The sequence below is a fragment of the Mytilus trossulus genome, chromosome 1, assembly GCF_036588685.1.
Source record: "Mytilus trossulus isolate FHL-02 chromosome 1, PNRI_Mtr1.1.1.hap1, whole genome shotgun sequence".
In the NCBI taxonomy this organism is placed as follows: Eukaryota; Metazoa; Mollusca; class Bivalvia; order Mytilida; family Mytilidae; genus Mytilus; species Mytilus trossulus.
The window spans coordinates 44216529-44232138 of NC_086373.1; the positions used below are offsets into that span (position 1 = coordinate 44216529).

Genomic DNA, 15610 nt, shown 5'->3' on the forward strand with positions numbered 1-15610 from the left:
ATATACCAAAGTCAATCAGTCACATACGAAAATCAAAAATGTTTTCTATTTTCCAGCGCTTGCAACAACTGCAGTTATATATTGCCGTTATAACCATTTTAATCTGTGCCGGCAAATTAGCAACTGGCTATTTTTTAGTCGTATCTAAAATTATAAAAACAAATGGCTTTAATATCTATGATATATGTAAGAATTTTATTCAGTATTTTTCATCGTTTCTGGCAGACATATAGTGAGTCTATATAAAGCAGGGGCGGATCCAACTATTTTCAAAAGGGTCCGAACCAACACTAGCGGATAAAAAAGGGGGAGGGTTTCAACAATATTTCCCCATTCAAATGGAGTAATCTTCCAACCCAGACCTACACTGGATCCGCCACTGCATAGAAATGAAGCGAAACGAAATGAAACAAAAGTTCTCTCGATATACTAAAACGTATCCAAATTATAAAAAGTTTAAAATAAACAATATGCAAGACATGGGCAATACGTATATCATCGTTTTGTGTGTATTTCAGTCTAGACGGCATCTAATTAACTAGATAGTTGACCGCCGAAGACTGCCGACGGTCATATAAACATAAATGTAGATATATAGATAGCGAACTCGAGCAATTAGGATTTTCTAGGCTACTACAGAGACATATATGTGTATATATGTCTCTGGCTACTATGATTAATTTCAAACTATATACAAGACAAGATCTTGTCTGAAATCATAAAAAGAAAATATATAACCCCTATAGTAAAAAAAACTATGTTAACCAAAGAATTGAGTCTTATAGATAGATCACTATAAAATTTCACCCTTGATATTGGGGGCTAGGCGTATATGGGCTTAATCTCTAAAGGTTCTATGATCTTAAACGTCTTAGAAAACCATTAGTAACACACTAACTTAGTATATAAATCCTTGAAAGGGAGCTTGGGTTCAATGAAATTTGGAAATTCGTTTAAACTGATACTGTTGATAAGTAAGAAACAGTATCGTTTAAAGAGCGTGAAATCATTTTTGTTTCGTCATTTGTTACATTTCTAGTTAATCAATAACCCAGAAAAAATGCAAATTGTTTTTTATAAAAAAAAATCCTTTGTGTACACCGGCGTTTTGTGACTTTTCGCAGATGGAGAACAAAAATCTAACTATAAAATTTTGAATAGCAAATCACAGTATTTGAAGATTCGTTCTTCGAAATCTAAAGTAATATTTATAAATGGTTCTAAAGTGCTAGACCAGTATTATATATCCTTTTCCTGCTCATAGAACAGACAAAGCAAAGTTCGATCTGCTTATATGAAACAGTATATTTTCAAAGTCGATAAATAACGCGTATAGAGATAAAGCAGATATAGATTTTAGTCATGCAGTTTAATCAGTTGTGCAATAACACTAAAGACAGATCTGTTGATTTATGTTTTTATTTTGTCCTTACGGTGGATGTTTAGAATAGTTTTCTTATACGTATGCATTTAATTGTCTGTACATAACATTGTGTTGCCACAAATGGAGAATGATGGGTTGTAACAATGTAATCAAAATTATGTTTGGGTTTAAATGACAATTAAATTTAACTGTTTATTTAGCTGCAGACCAAATATTAAACCACTAGCTAGCTCCCCTCCATAAGACACAGAAAGCTTCGACGCAAATTTTCTTTGTACAATAAGTATTGCAAAGTTTCCATTTATCACTGAACAGGAATTTGAAAAACAGCGGATTTCAAAATTGTTATCGCGCTTCTATGTATCGTGTTACAAACATTTTCGTAATCTAACATACATTATCAAGCTACAGACCAATTATAATCTCTTCAATAGTAGCCATGTAAAGTTTTACCTTAACAAATACTTTTGCACAATTAGTTTTGTAAAATTTCAAAGATCGACAAACACGGGAAGTGGTTACACGGCAGATGTAAACGTTGCTTTCTTGCTACAACTCAGCATTAACAATGCACGATGTGGACACATTGGCGGATCCGGGGGGGGGGGGGGGTCCGGGGGTTGGAACCCCCTTTTTTGGCCCATCAGTGCATTTGAATGGGGACATATAGTTGGAACCCCCCCTCCTTTGTCCTGGGTTGGGACCCCCCCCCCCCCCCCCCCCTTTTTAAAAAGGCTGGCTGGATCCGCCCCTGGAACAAATACTTTATCATTCCTTTTCGTGAAATACAAGGAAACTTTGACAAAAGTTTTTGGACGGACGGACGGACGATCAGAGTTGAGCGGTTACTAACCCTGCTTTCGACTTCGCCGACGCTGTCATGCAGGTAAAAGGTAACCTTCAACATGGTTAATAACGTTTTATTCCTAAACCCATGATATTCTTCAAAATATGTGTAGACAGTATAATCCTAGTTTTGTAAAAACGAATATAACCACAGGATCCTGTTATGAACCCCATATAGTCCCTCCCCTTATTATCATAAATCTCAGATTTTTCGATATATATCACTGATCATCACTTATTTGTACCATATACGATGATATATATACTAATACGTTGCTAACGTAAAATGTTATTTTCGCGACGTCAAACTGTGACATATCGGGGAAAAGATGCATTTTCGACTGCTTTTTATCATTCAAACTGATTTAATTTGAAAACAAGTGCATGGACCCCTATTTTTTAAAACGATATTTTATTTCATTATGCAGGGAGATAATGTGGACCTAATTTTATAAAACTGTAAATAGTGCAATTTTTTTTAATTTTGATAAATATACAGCAAAAAATTACTTTTTTTTATTCAATTCATGTCACCATTTGATAAATATGAAGTGATTCGCATAAACATGTAACTGGGTCCAGAGCTTCTTAAATGGTAGAAAGCAAAGAGTACAAGTTAATGGCAATTACTCACATTGGCATAATGAAACTAGTGGCATACCACAAGGGTCAGTTCTCGGACCAATACTGTTTGTTTTAAACGATTTACCCTTATGAGTGGACTCTGAGGTATATATGTTCGCAGACGATACAAAATTATATAGAGATATACAAACCCCAAACCCCAAATGATATAGACATAGTTCAACAAGACATAGACAAGTTGTTCAGATGGAGTGAGAAATTACTGTTAAGGTTCCACCCCGATAAATGCAAATTTTAGTGCTGCCAATATCCATGAAACAAACGAAGAACCAAGATGGGAGATACAAGATGCCAACATATGATGGAACAGAATCAACTCTAGAAACTGTGGAATGTGAGAAAGATGTAGGTGTAAACATAGATTCTAAGCTTAAATTTGACAAGCATATACAAACGCAGGTTAACAAAGCCAACCAACTAGTAGGACTAATCCGAATGTCATTTAAGTACTTAGACTACAAGAGTTTCTGTTTACTATTCAAAGCACTAGCTAGACCCCATCTTAAGTATGCCAGCAGTGTTTGGAGTCCTTATAAGAAAAAGGATATTGACTCAGTTGAAATCGTACAAAGACGGCTACAAAAATGCTGCCAAACTTGAAAGATCTATCATACGAAGACAGATTAAAACTCCTGAAATTGCCAACACTTAGATATCGTAGACTACGAGGCGACATGATCGAGACGTACAAGATTCTCAATAACATCTATGATGAAAGGGCATCAAGTGGTATTTTCACATTAAGTAGTGGTTCAACAACAAGAGGGCATTCTTTGAAGTAAGTCAATAACAGGAGTAGGCTGGATGTTAGAAAGTATTATTTTACCAACAGAGTAGTGGAAGTCTGGAACCGTTTTCCTGAGACAATTGTAACTGCCAAAAACGTTAAAACATTCGAACGAAGACTAGATAAATATTGGAAAGAACATCCTATGATTTATGACTACACAGTAGATTACAACTTCACGATCGGAGGTAGCACAGTAATCAACAGTGATAGTGACAGTGAAATAGAGCCAAATATAGAGGAGCAAGCTGATCTCCTGCGTTTGGATACACTTAGGTAGACTTAGTTAGGAGGTATATGAGATATTTCTGAATAAAAAATGCATAAATTTTTAGGATACTTATAAAATACAGAAATTACAAATTATTTAAAGTCATAATAAACGAGTGACCGGTGAAAAATAATGTTATTCCAATTCTTGAACCAATGCATACAAACATCATAAACTTAGTCTTCCGTGTGCATGATTTTATAATTTTTTTCGCATAAATTTCGTATAATCGTCATTTTTTTGTCAATCGGTCAGTCTTGTTGTGAAAATATGGCAGGTGATTAAAGTTCGTGTTTTGAAGCCGAAGTTTAACGATTGTCACTTGTCAACAACCAACGAAAAAGCATGTATATTGAGCACGTGTTTAACATGTACAATCAGATAATAGTTTATTTTAAGGACATCCATGGGTATTGTGATCACCGGATTTTTACGAGATGGGTCACACTGAGTTCACTTTGCATACGGAAAATATGTCGGGGAATTGCTTCCTGGAAAAAATAAAGTGAACTTCTTCTGAATATGAACAAATTAAAGAATTTTCTTCAGATGTACATAAGTTTTATAATGAAAACAATCATCGGCATTGAGTTATAAAAAAACATATGCATTATTTTTTTTTAATTTGAGGTTTCTTATGACTTTAACAAAAAACAATTTGAGTTCATCTTTTAAAACAAAAAAGTTATGTCTTTGTTCTTTAGAAAGAAAAAATACGGCATTAAATCCGAATTTTGAGCAAATATACAAAATTTCGACCTCATTTAACTCAAAAAGTAGTACATGAAGGTATATTTTTTATTTAAGAAATAATTCCTTCATGTCATGCTCTATGCTCATTTTAACATGGGTATGCATTATATTTGTCGATATTTTACACTGAGCGTTAGCGAGGTGTAAAATGTGGTCAAATATAATGCCTAACCATGTTAAAATGAGCATAGAGCATGACATGAAGGAATTATTTCGATTCTAATAGGACAAATACAGTATTTTTATAGGTCGAAGCGTGTGAAATTACCGTAAAAACGTTTGGCTGTTCCCGTTTTCTCCTCAAGGAGTCAGTGCATTGCAGATAATATTTGATAAGTTTAAAAGCTACGAGCAGGGTAAACATATGTTGTTTCATAAAAATATATAATAAAAGTTTATGTTAGCTGCTTAAATGTATATATTTAAAAGGATAACGATGGAAATAAAGTTAATATAAACAGTAAGTTCGTGCGCATGTGTCAAACATATTTTGTGCTCATTAGAACACGGCTTTGTTTACAAAGCGTAATAAGGACGTCATATGAGAATACATATTTGATTTAATCAGGCAAAAAATAGCCTATATGGAAATTTTCATCAAACTGTCTGTAAATACGGGATCAAAACTGTATGCCCTTAAATATAAAGAATAAGGAATAAGGGGTTTAAAAAGAGAATAAGGGTTAAAAAGAGAAAATTTCATAAAAGTTTAAGGAAACCGATTTAACTCGATTTATAATGCCCAAAAATGAATCCATAATTTAGAGGTTAACAGCGTTCTGTTTAAAACGTATTTTCGACTTTGGGTTTCAGACATTTCCGTCGTCATTTCCTGTGAATCTGAAGGCGCGTAGTACAAAGAATTCGGCAAAACAGTGGGAAAACTGTAAACAGAACACCGAGGTAATTTACCTGATATTAAATTTGTACGAATGCTTAAGCATTTAAACAACCCAAAAACTATTTTCTACATACGAACGTAGTTAATCGTGTTTAATGTTGAGTGTTTTAGACTGTAGAGACTGACGATATAGTCGAATCAGTAAATATTTTTCCAATAAAAATATTTACAGGTCCAACACAAAAGTCCCATCATGCTTATTGAAAAGTTGAACGATTTTTATATAAAAAAAGTGCATTTAACAAGAAAATATGGATATTATTATGTATTTTATCGTAATGTTATACTTTTGATTTAAGGATATTCTACGTATGTACCCTTGTGTTGATTCATAAACAAACGGAATTTTCATAGAAAATCCATAGCCTTTCCCCTTGTAATTTGATATTTGGCAATTTGGTGCTTGATAGATAGAGGATTATTGCATGCAGTGCTAGCAATGATTTCATTAAAACAAGTTTATAAATTTAGATGTTAAAACAAATAAAAATATGGACCAATTCAAGTACATCTTCCAGGGTGCACTTGACTTTAGTAATTTGGCAAAAGTTTTTCTTTAATTTAAAGGTTGTTCAGGACTTTTTCTAAAAAATATTGCTAGCACATCATAGAAAAACAAGTGAGTAATCTATGTTTAAAAATATATAACAAAAATCCCGGTACTAAAGTTAATTTTAGTTAATGTTTCATCCCTTTAATGCATTAAAAGCGTCATATGCATTCCAAATCACTTGCCAAACATTGTTTATTTCCGTGAATTTTCCTTGGGCCGACATTGAAATATTGTCAAATTGTGTAAACTACGGATCAGAACCGGGCCAGATACAAAAAAAAATCCGCATTTTTACAATCATATCTACAGAAGCACAAATTGCACAGTAGACAGAAAAAAATTATCTCAAAAGAGAAAACTAGGCGTTCCAAAGTCCAAACGCATTAACTGAATTGTTAGATCTTCTTACTAAATGTATTCTTTTTGAAAATACATTGTTTCAATATTCTGATTAAAGTAGCTTAACTTTTGTTAAAAATATATACATTGTATCATTTTGATATAAGCAGAGACCTATATACATTGTAATACATTATAATTAATGTATTATATGTCTCTGATATAAAGAAACAACTGGGACTAATTCATTGAGTACCACGAAACAATTAATTTCATAGACATGACTTAGAAAGAAATTTTATTGCTATATGATACTTTCTCTTCCCTTTTTATGTAAAATCCATTCATTCATTCATTCTTTAGTTCAGTGTTCTCCCCAGAAATTTTGGATAGCATCACATTTGACGTAAAAAAAAATATAAGTTTTTTTTAATGGTCATTCGCTGCGGCGCGACAATGTTTTTTTTCCCTCTTGTAATGTACTTGTATCTATGTTATCTATGTTATATGGTTGCAGATGTGTCTATATGTCTATATAAAGAATAAAGTAACAATTTGTAAGTTCTATATACTTTAATACTAAGATAAGATAAGATAAGATATTTTATTTTCCAATTATGGGCCCCAAAGGGCATAAACATTACAACATCAATAATTTTTTTCATAATACAATACAAACAATGAGATAAAAAAAAAAAAAAAGTTAAACGAGAACTATTTAAGTTCTTAAAGAATACGTAGATAAAGAATCGATAGTATGTTTTTTTTTAATACTAATGAATTTTATTGCAAGTGTGGTTGATATAGATAACAAACAAGTAGCCCAAAAAGAAAAAAAGAAAAATAGATATCCACATATGTCTAGAATATATATAATATATATTAACAAAAACAAGCATCAAAATACACAATACTCAAGTTACAAGCACAAGATTTCAAAAGCAGAAGATGTCAAAAGCACTATTGTCAATAACTAAAGGTTCAGTTTTCTTTTCTTCTTTTGTGCAAATGCTGTAACACAAGCTTGGAAATCAAAGTTCTGTATAGAAGGTCCCTCTGTGGAGATTGTCATCAGGCAGTTCAGAATGTGTTGGCTGAGTCTGTTTCTCAAGATACTCTTTACTCTGTTCAGGGTACTGAAGGTTCTCTCACAGTCTGCAGTGGAGACTGGCACTACTAAGGCTATCTGGTAGTATTTACTGAGTATTGGGTAGAGGTCTGTCATCTTTGCTGTCTTTTCTAAAACCTGTCTGAATGTCTGGTCTTTCATCTTGAAGGCAATGATGTATCTGAGTGAGGTAAATTCTTCTTCAGCAGCATCAGAAGTTCCAATAGATGGGAATTGCTTAGCTAGTTTTTGAAACATAAATATCAAAATTAATTAATAAATATCACAAAGACATTAAAAAGTTATTGCTTGTTACATATAAAATAAAAATAAATAATGTGTCATACTTGTCATTATGGACCTCTAAGTAACTGTATTTAATAATTTATAGCATCTGCATTTGTATTGATCATTTGAATGAAATTAATATGTTGCACCAATTTTCAATATTATATAAGAAAAAATAATACCTTCAACTTCTGAAACTGCAAGTACTCATTGGTGGATGGATCTTTCTGGTCAAGCAAGTCTGGGTCAAATACTGAGAAGGAGTCTAATACACTGGTGTCTGGGAATCTGTCATGAAGGTAACTGATAACATTGTTGATGAAGGGTTGGTAGACTTGCTCCTGGAATCTGTCGACTTCTGTCTGCTTGTACTTTACTCCATACTGCTCTATGCTGTAGAAGTAGCATGAGTAGGTTGCAATGTCTTTTGTGTTGGGTCCTGAGTTGTCGTGTAGGTTGGTGAGTACTAGCTGAGTTGATGAAACCTATCGTGTCTACCATACAGAAGTCTATAGATGTTTTCTAAAAGAGTTTGGACAGGCGGTTCAGGTGTGGTAGGGTATCCAGTAACATGGCAATGGCACACAGGAAGAATGGAGACTTCACAAACATGTCTTGTCCAGCTGCTGTAGCATCTGTACGCTCAGAGGCTTCCCTCTCAAGACTGGCAATGAGTGCTGGGTGGCTGGGTGGCAACGCTTGACTGCTTCAACTGAGTTCAGGTGGGAGAGCCATCTGGTGTCACAAATGTCCTTGAGTTTGACAACTCAACTGGGTCACCAAGGATGTTCTGTAAAATAAAAAAAAGAATATTAATTTCATATTTATGATTGATTCATTTTGTGACGAAATTACTTTATTTGACAAATGAATGTGAGAAATATTTATTATTAAATCTGTATATTATTTTGATATCTATAATTGTCCAAATTCATATGATTATTTGTAAATAAAAATTATAAGAAAGTTAAAGATATATACCTCTATCTCTTTTAACCCATGCATTCAGACAGCTGAGTTCTGGTAGAAGTAGAATAGCTGTCTCATGATGTCCTTAATCTTCAATTATGGGATGTTTGAACTGGCCTGACCAGAGGCAAGAGCAAGTCTATGGGCTATGCAGTGTACATTTAACATCTCTGGGTTGATGGCCTTCAACTGGGTAGCAACCTGGAAAATATTTATAAATAAAAATTAGAAAACATGTTAAATAACAGTTAATTGTCTTTGTATTCAGATAAAACTACAGATATATTCATTTTCAGATTTATGAGCCAATTGATTATTATTTATTAATAAAAAAATATATTACCCCTGTTTTCCTCCCAACCATAACTGACGCCCCGTCAGAACCAAAACCAATGAGTCTGTTTGTATCCAGTTGGTGAGTGGTAAAGAAGTTCTTAAGTGAAGTCATGATTGTATCAGCTTTGCCATCTGGTAGATCAATTAGTTCTAGAAATGTTGTCTACAGTTCCATGTTGGGTGTAAGGTATCTTGCCATTATAAGTGTCATCTGCTTAACAATAGAAATATCTGTAGTTTAGTATGGAATAGTAGGTGCTGCTGTTCAAATCCTGCATGATTGGTTGTTGGATCTGTTGGGTGATGGTCTGAAGTAGTTTAGTATGGAATAGTAGGTGCTGCTGTTCAAATCCTGCATGATTGGTTGTTGGATCTGTTGGGTGATGGTCTGAAGCATGTCCTGCATAGTGTGTTCAATAATGACTTGTGTAGTTGACGTTGTCTCCTTTGTGTAACAGGTCAAGACAGTCACATCCCAAGGTCTTTGCAAGTTCCAGTAAGGATTTGAAGTGGGTAGTGTGTGGGATCTCTTCATTTGCCAACCAGTACAGACATCTGAAAGCTCTGATGAGTGCTGTCCTTTCCAGAGTACAGTGCTGAGTGAGTGAGTCCTGGATACCTTGACCTTTGCCAGCAAGTATAGATTGAGCCTCTAGTTGTGCAGCTTCTTGGTGGGTTTTGGACTTTTGGTGTCTGTTCAAGCTCTCTTTAACAAGTGTAGTACAGGGTGTCCCGATCCATGTGTCAGTACCATATTTTGCTTTCTTGCCATGCTTAGTGCAGTAAGTACACAACATAAAATTGAGAATGGAAATGGGGAATGTGTCAAAGAGACAACAACCCGACCAAATAAAAAACAACAGCAGAAGGTCACCAACAGGTCTTCAATGTAGCGAGAAATTCCCGCACCCGGAGGCGTCCTTCAGCTGGCCCCTAAACAAATATACTATACCTATATTAATAAAATAAAAAGATTTATTATTATTTTCATTCATTTATATTTTTCAAAGAACAGTTAGTTAAATAAATTTCTTATAATTAATATTGAATTTAATATATTATATAATCCTGTATGCTATTGAGACTAAATATGGGACTGGGAATAAATTTTATTTAATAAGGAAATATTTCATAGTGTTGTCGTATCAGACTTGTCTTGCATTATGATCAACCAAGGAAAGGATCTCTTCCATGTTGGGTCAACACCAGATATTCTGACTTTAGCAGGTGTCTTTTTGGTTTGAGTAGTAGGATTCTCTAGTATTTCAATCTCCAATCCCGGGTCACAATTGATGTTCATCTCTTCGGCAACTAAATCTTGCGTAAGTGTACAACTTGGTTTGGTCAGCCATTTTGACAACATCGAATTACCTTGCATAGTTTTTCTTCTCTTAGGAGACGGTTCTGCCATGATTTCAATGGAGATTTTAAATTGTTAATGATTTGTATTTGACAATATTTTGTTCATTTGGACAAAACCATTACACTTTGAAAATAACTCTTCAGTAAAGACTGGTACTAAAACAGTGAATATCTACAAATTTATTGTCCCATTTCAGACAAACATGCACAGTTGGAAAACGTTTCTTTTCAGGCCTTTTATCCACTATATCATGTATAATAAAAAAAAGTAAAATGTATTTTTTGTTTCAGAAACATGAATAAAATATAGATTTTAAGGGGTTTTCCCCGGCAGAATGTGTAAAAAATAAACTAATTTAAAACTTTTTGTTGTCAGGATGTACAAGTACCCGTCCACGTCCACTTGTATTTTTGTCCATCTGATGAGTTAAGCCTTTTTCAACTGATTTTTATAGTTTGTTCTTATGTTGTACTGTTATACCACTGTCCCAGGTTAGGGGGAGGGTTAGGATCCCGCTAACATGTTTAACCCCGCCACATTATTTATGTATGTGCCTGTCCCAAGTCAAGAGCCTGTAATTCAGTGGTTGTCGTTTGTTTTTGTGTTACATATTTGTTTTTCGTTCATTTTTTTATTTAAATAAGGCCGTTTGTTTTCTCGTTTGAATTGTTTTACATTGTCATATCGGCAATCATACCACATCTTCTTTTTTATAATTTGAGTTAAACATTAGTTGTGCCCCCTCCCACATATAAATGTAACAATTGTATTGATGATATATGGTCAAAGAGCCATGGATATCTGCACAAGCAAATGTGTTTAGTTTTTGAACAGTTATATAAAAAGTAAAATCACAAAAATACTGAACTCGGAGGAAAATTCAATCGGAAAGTCCCTAATCACATGGCAAAATGAAATGACAAAACACATCAAATGAATGGACAACAACTGTCATATTCCTGACTTGGTACAGGCATTTTCAAATGTAGAAAATGGTGGATTGAACCTGGTTTTATAGCGCTAAACCTCTTACTTTTACAACAGTCTCATCAAATTCCGTTATATTTACAACGATGTGTGAACAAAACAGACATAATTAATGAAATAGTCAAAATATAGGTACAACAGTCATTACTGTGTTACAATCTTAAAACAAACAATTTTACTAAAAAACACACAAGCATCTATCAAATTCAAAACACATTCATTGCTTCGTGTGTCTGACGTCAGAAAATTTATATGTCACTATAGAAGAAATTTTGTCGTTCAATGTTAACACAAAACAATTTTATAATTTCACATGGGAAATGTTGGCATACAGGGTTAAGAAATCAAAAGTATGTTAGAATTAATTTCAGAAATAGACCGAGATTTAAAATTGTCAAGAAGTACTGTAGAATTTCTAGGAATCCAAAAATGGTTAATACAATGTACCACTACTCGATTAAAATAATTTTGTCGTTTGTTGCTCAACATATTTTCTAATTTCTAATAGAACTATAACATAATGACATTTAATAGAAGAATAACATTATGACGGGATCTTTTAAAGTACAGAGTCAGGTTATAAGAACCAAATAAACACAAAAAGTCGCATACAAAACACACCAGCAAAAATGAAAGATGATACAAACACATTACACATTACAGGATGTATAATTACCGAGCCACGTCAAAAGGATATCACAGAAAACAATCCAAACTATAAAAGTAATATTAACAATAGAACAAAGACAAATCAAAGAACAATATAACACGTTGTTAAGATGGTTAACAACGTCAGTACACAGAATCTATACATCAAGACCATGTGTTACATTGTATTTGTGAAGTTGATACAGAATATTTATCAAAATGGTCTTGGTACCTTCGGATGAACTTTTTTAGGATACATTTTGTAACTGAGTGGGACTGCAGACACTTACTGAAGATAAACCTTCAGTGAAATTGATGTTTCCTACTTGAAACAAGATCTCCAGTGCAATTACTGAATCTTACTGAAGATAAGATCTCTAGTGCACATTACTGAATCTTACTGAAGATAAGATCTCTAGTGCACATTACTGAATCTTACTGAAGATAAGATCTCTAGTGCACATTACAAATGTACTGAATCTTACTGAAGATAAGATCTCTGACAAGTGCACATTACTGAATTTTACTGAAGATAAGATCTCAAGTGCGCTTTACTGAATCTTACTGATAATAAGATCTCTAGTGCACATTACTGAATCTTTCTGAAGATAAGATCTCTAGTGCACATTACTGAATCTTACGAAGTCTAGTGCACATTTCTGAATCTTACTGAAGATAAGATCTCAAGTGCACATTACTGAACCTTACTGAAGATAAGAAGTCTAGTGCACATTTCTGAATCTTACTGAAGATAAGATCTCTAGTGCACATTACTGAATCTTACTGAATCTTGATAAGATCTCAAGTGCACATTACTGAATCTTACTGAAGATAAGATCTCAAGTGCACATAACTGAGTGACAGTCTTAATACTGAAGATAAAAACTGAAGTGCACATCGTTGACTCCTGGCATTGCAGGGCATTACTATTATGAATTAGCATTACCCTATGCCTGGTTGATTCCTACTAAGATTTGATCTCCATTGAACTTAACTGAATCGATCTTACTTATAGTGCACATTGCTGAGTCTGACTGATGATATTTATGAACAAATGTCATATCTGCAGTGACTCTTACTGAAGATTAGATTTCCATTGCACATTACTCATTTACTATGTCTTACTAGATATACATGTACAGTGCACATTGCTGACCCTTACTGAAGATTAGATCTCCATTGCACATTACTCATTTACTATGTCTTACTAGATCTACAGTGCACATTGCTGACTCTTACTGAAGATTAGATCTCCATTGCACATTACTCATTTACTATGTCTTACTAGATCTACAGACGTACAGTGCACATTGCTGACTCTTACTGCAAGATAAACTTATCAATCAACAGACTTGAAGCTCAACTTTACAAAAAATATTGATTTGATTCAGTTGGCCTGTAGAGAACAATTTAACAAGCCTGGGCTAGTTGACCTGTTGTTAAGCTTGAAACTGAACTGAAGATAAGATCTACAATACACATTGCTGACTCTTACTAAAGTTAAGATTTACAGTGAATATTGCTGACTCTTATTAAATACTGAGGTCTACAGTGCATATTTTGGCAACTCTTACGTACTGAAGATAAGATTTCCATTGCACATAACCAACTATCATTGAAGATGAGATCTACAGTGCAATTTGCTAAATCTTTTTGAAGATAAGATCTACAATACACATTGCTGACTCTTACTGAAGACAAGATCTACTATACACATTGCTGATTCTTATTGAAGATAAGATCTCCAGTGCAAATTGCTGACTCTTACTGAAGAAAAGATCTACAGTGCACTTTGTCGACTCTTACTGAATGAAGATAAGATATAATACACTACAGTACTATTACACATTGCTGACTCTTACTTAAGATTTGATTTCCAGTGCACATAACCTACTTTTATTGAAGATAAGATCTACAGTACACTTTGCTGCCTCATACTGAAGATAAGATCTACAGTGCACTTTGCTGACTCTTACTGAAGAAAAGATCTGCAGTGCACTTTTCTGGCTCTTATTGAAGATAAGTTTTCCATTGCACATAACCAACTATCATTGAAGATGAGATCTATAGTACACTTTGCTGATTCTTCCTGAAGATAAGATCTACAGTACACTTTGCTAGCACCTACTGAAGAAAAGATCAGCAGTGCACTTTTCTGGCGCTTACTGAAGATAAGTTCTAAGGGGCACATTTTTGACTCGTACTTGGATAAAATCTACAGTGCATATTACTGAATCTTACTGAAAATAAGATCTACACTGCCTATTGGTGACTCAGAAGATATATGTTAGATCACCAATTGCACATTGCTGACTGAAGACAAGATCTAGAGTATAGTGTGTATTGTTGACTCCTCCTTAAGATGTTATATCAGGTGCACATTGTTTTGCCATGTGATTGATGCCATTATTAATACACAAAAAAAAATCCTTATGTTTGAATGTCTTATCCATAGTACCCTACTAATGTACGTTTTATAATAAAATGAATTGAAGTTTGTCTTTTGGCATTATCAGGCTTGTCTGTGAGGATTCCTGGCGGCTAGGTTGTTTGACTTTTAATAATCCTATATACTGTATCTACTACGGCGTTTGTAATACCTTCAGATCTCGTCGAATTGATAGAGTTTGGACATTTTTATAGCAATTCATAATAAAACAGTTGAACTTTAGTATGGTAATGGCTATAATATAACTATACAGATTGATAGACAGATTTAGTAATAACATCATTAAAGTGGAGTTAAAGTCTTATAGGATTGTAAGTATGTTTCATTTTATCACCTTTCACTTTCACACTTGACTGTGGTTTTCTACAGCAGTTGGTTCAAATTTCTGACCAGTTGAACAATTTGGTTTAATAAAACAAATTGCAATTTGGTCAAAATTTTGAATGAATTGCAATTGGTGGATAGCAACACTACAGTCAAGTCACTGTAATTATTTGGAAAACAAAGGGCCTGGAATGGAGTATTTTTTGAATCAACAGCATTGTTCTATATTAGTGTTAAATAAAGTTTAATTTTTTGATTCACTGTTTTACGTCATGCGGGCTAACAAATTGAAAACTGTACCTATAAGCCTTATTTTAAGTCAGGATTTTTAGTATTCAAATTGTCATCTTAGAAAGTCATACTGATTAAAATACTACAATAGGGAACAATGTGACAATAATTGAATTTAGTAGTGTCAACCCTGTGTTTATGACCCGTGTATATAGCAAATCCTAAATACACCGTTTGGTGGTGCGCCTGTCAGATGCAGAACGTACAAATAAGGTTATAGGTAACAGGTGAATATACTATTGGTATCGGTATCGATTCGACCCGGAACTTGTTAATTATTGGCAATATTAATTATATGGAAAACAAAAGGGTCTGGAGTGGTGTAATTTTTAATCAACACCATTGTTAAAATTAAAAAAAAGTCTGGT

At 33.7% G+C, this 15610-nt stretch overlaps 1 protein-coding gene across 2 annotated transcripts in view; it reads left to right on the top strand.

Annotated features, from left to right (window-relative positions):
- Nucleotides 1-5478: 5478 nt before the first annotated feature.
- LOC134725269 (stathmin-like) overlaps nt 5479-15610 on the top strand; it is a 29688-nt gene continuing 19556 nt past the window's right edge. For both annotated transcript variants that reach the window (XM_063588957.1, XM_063588975.1), the window contains exon 1: nt 5479-5589. The gene's annotated coding sequence lies outside the window, so the exon portion shown is untranslated. The remainder of the gene's footprint in view (nt 5590-15610) is intronic.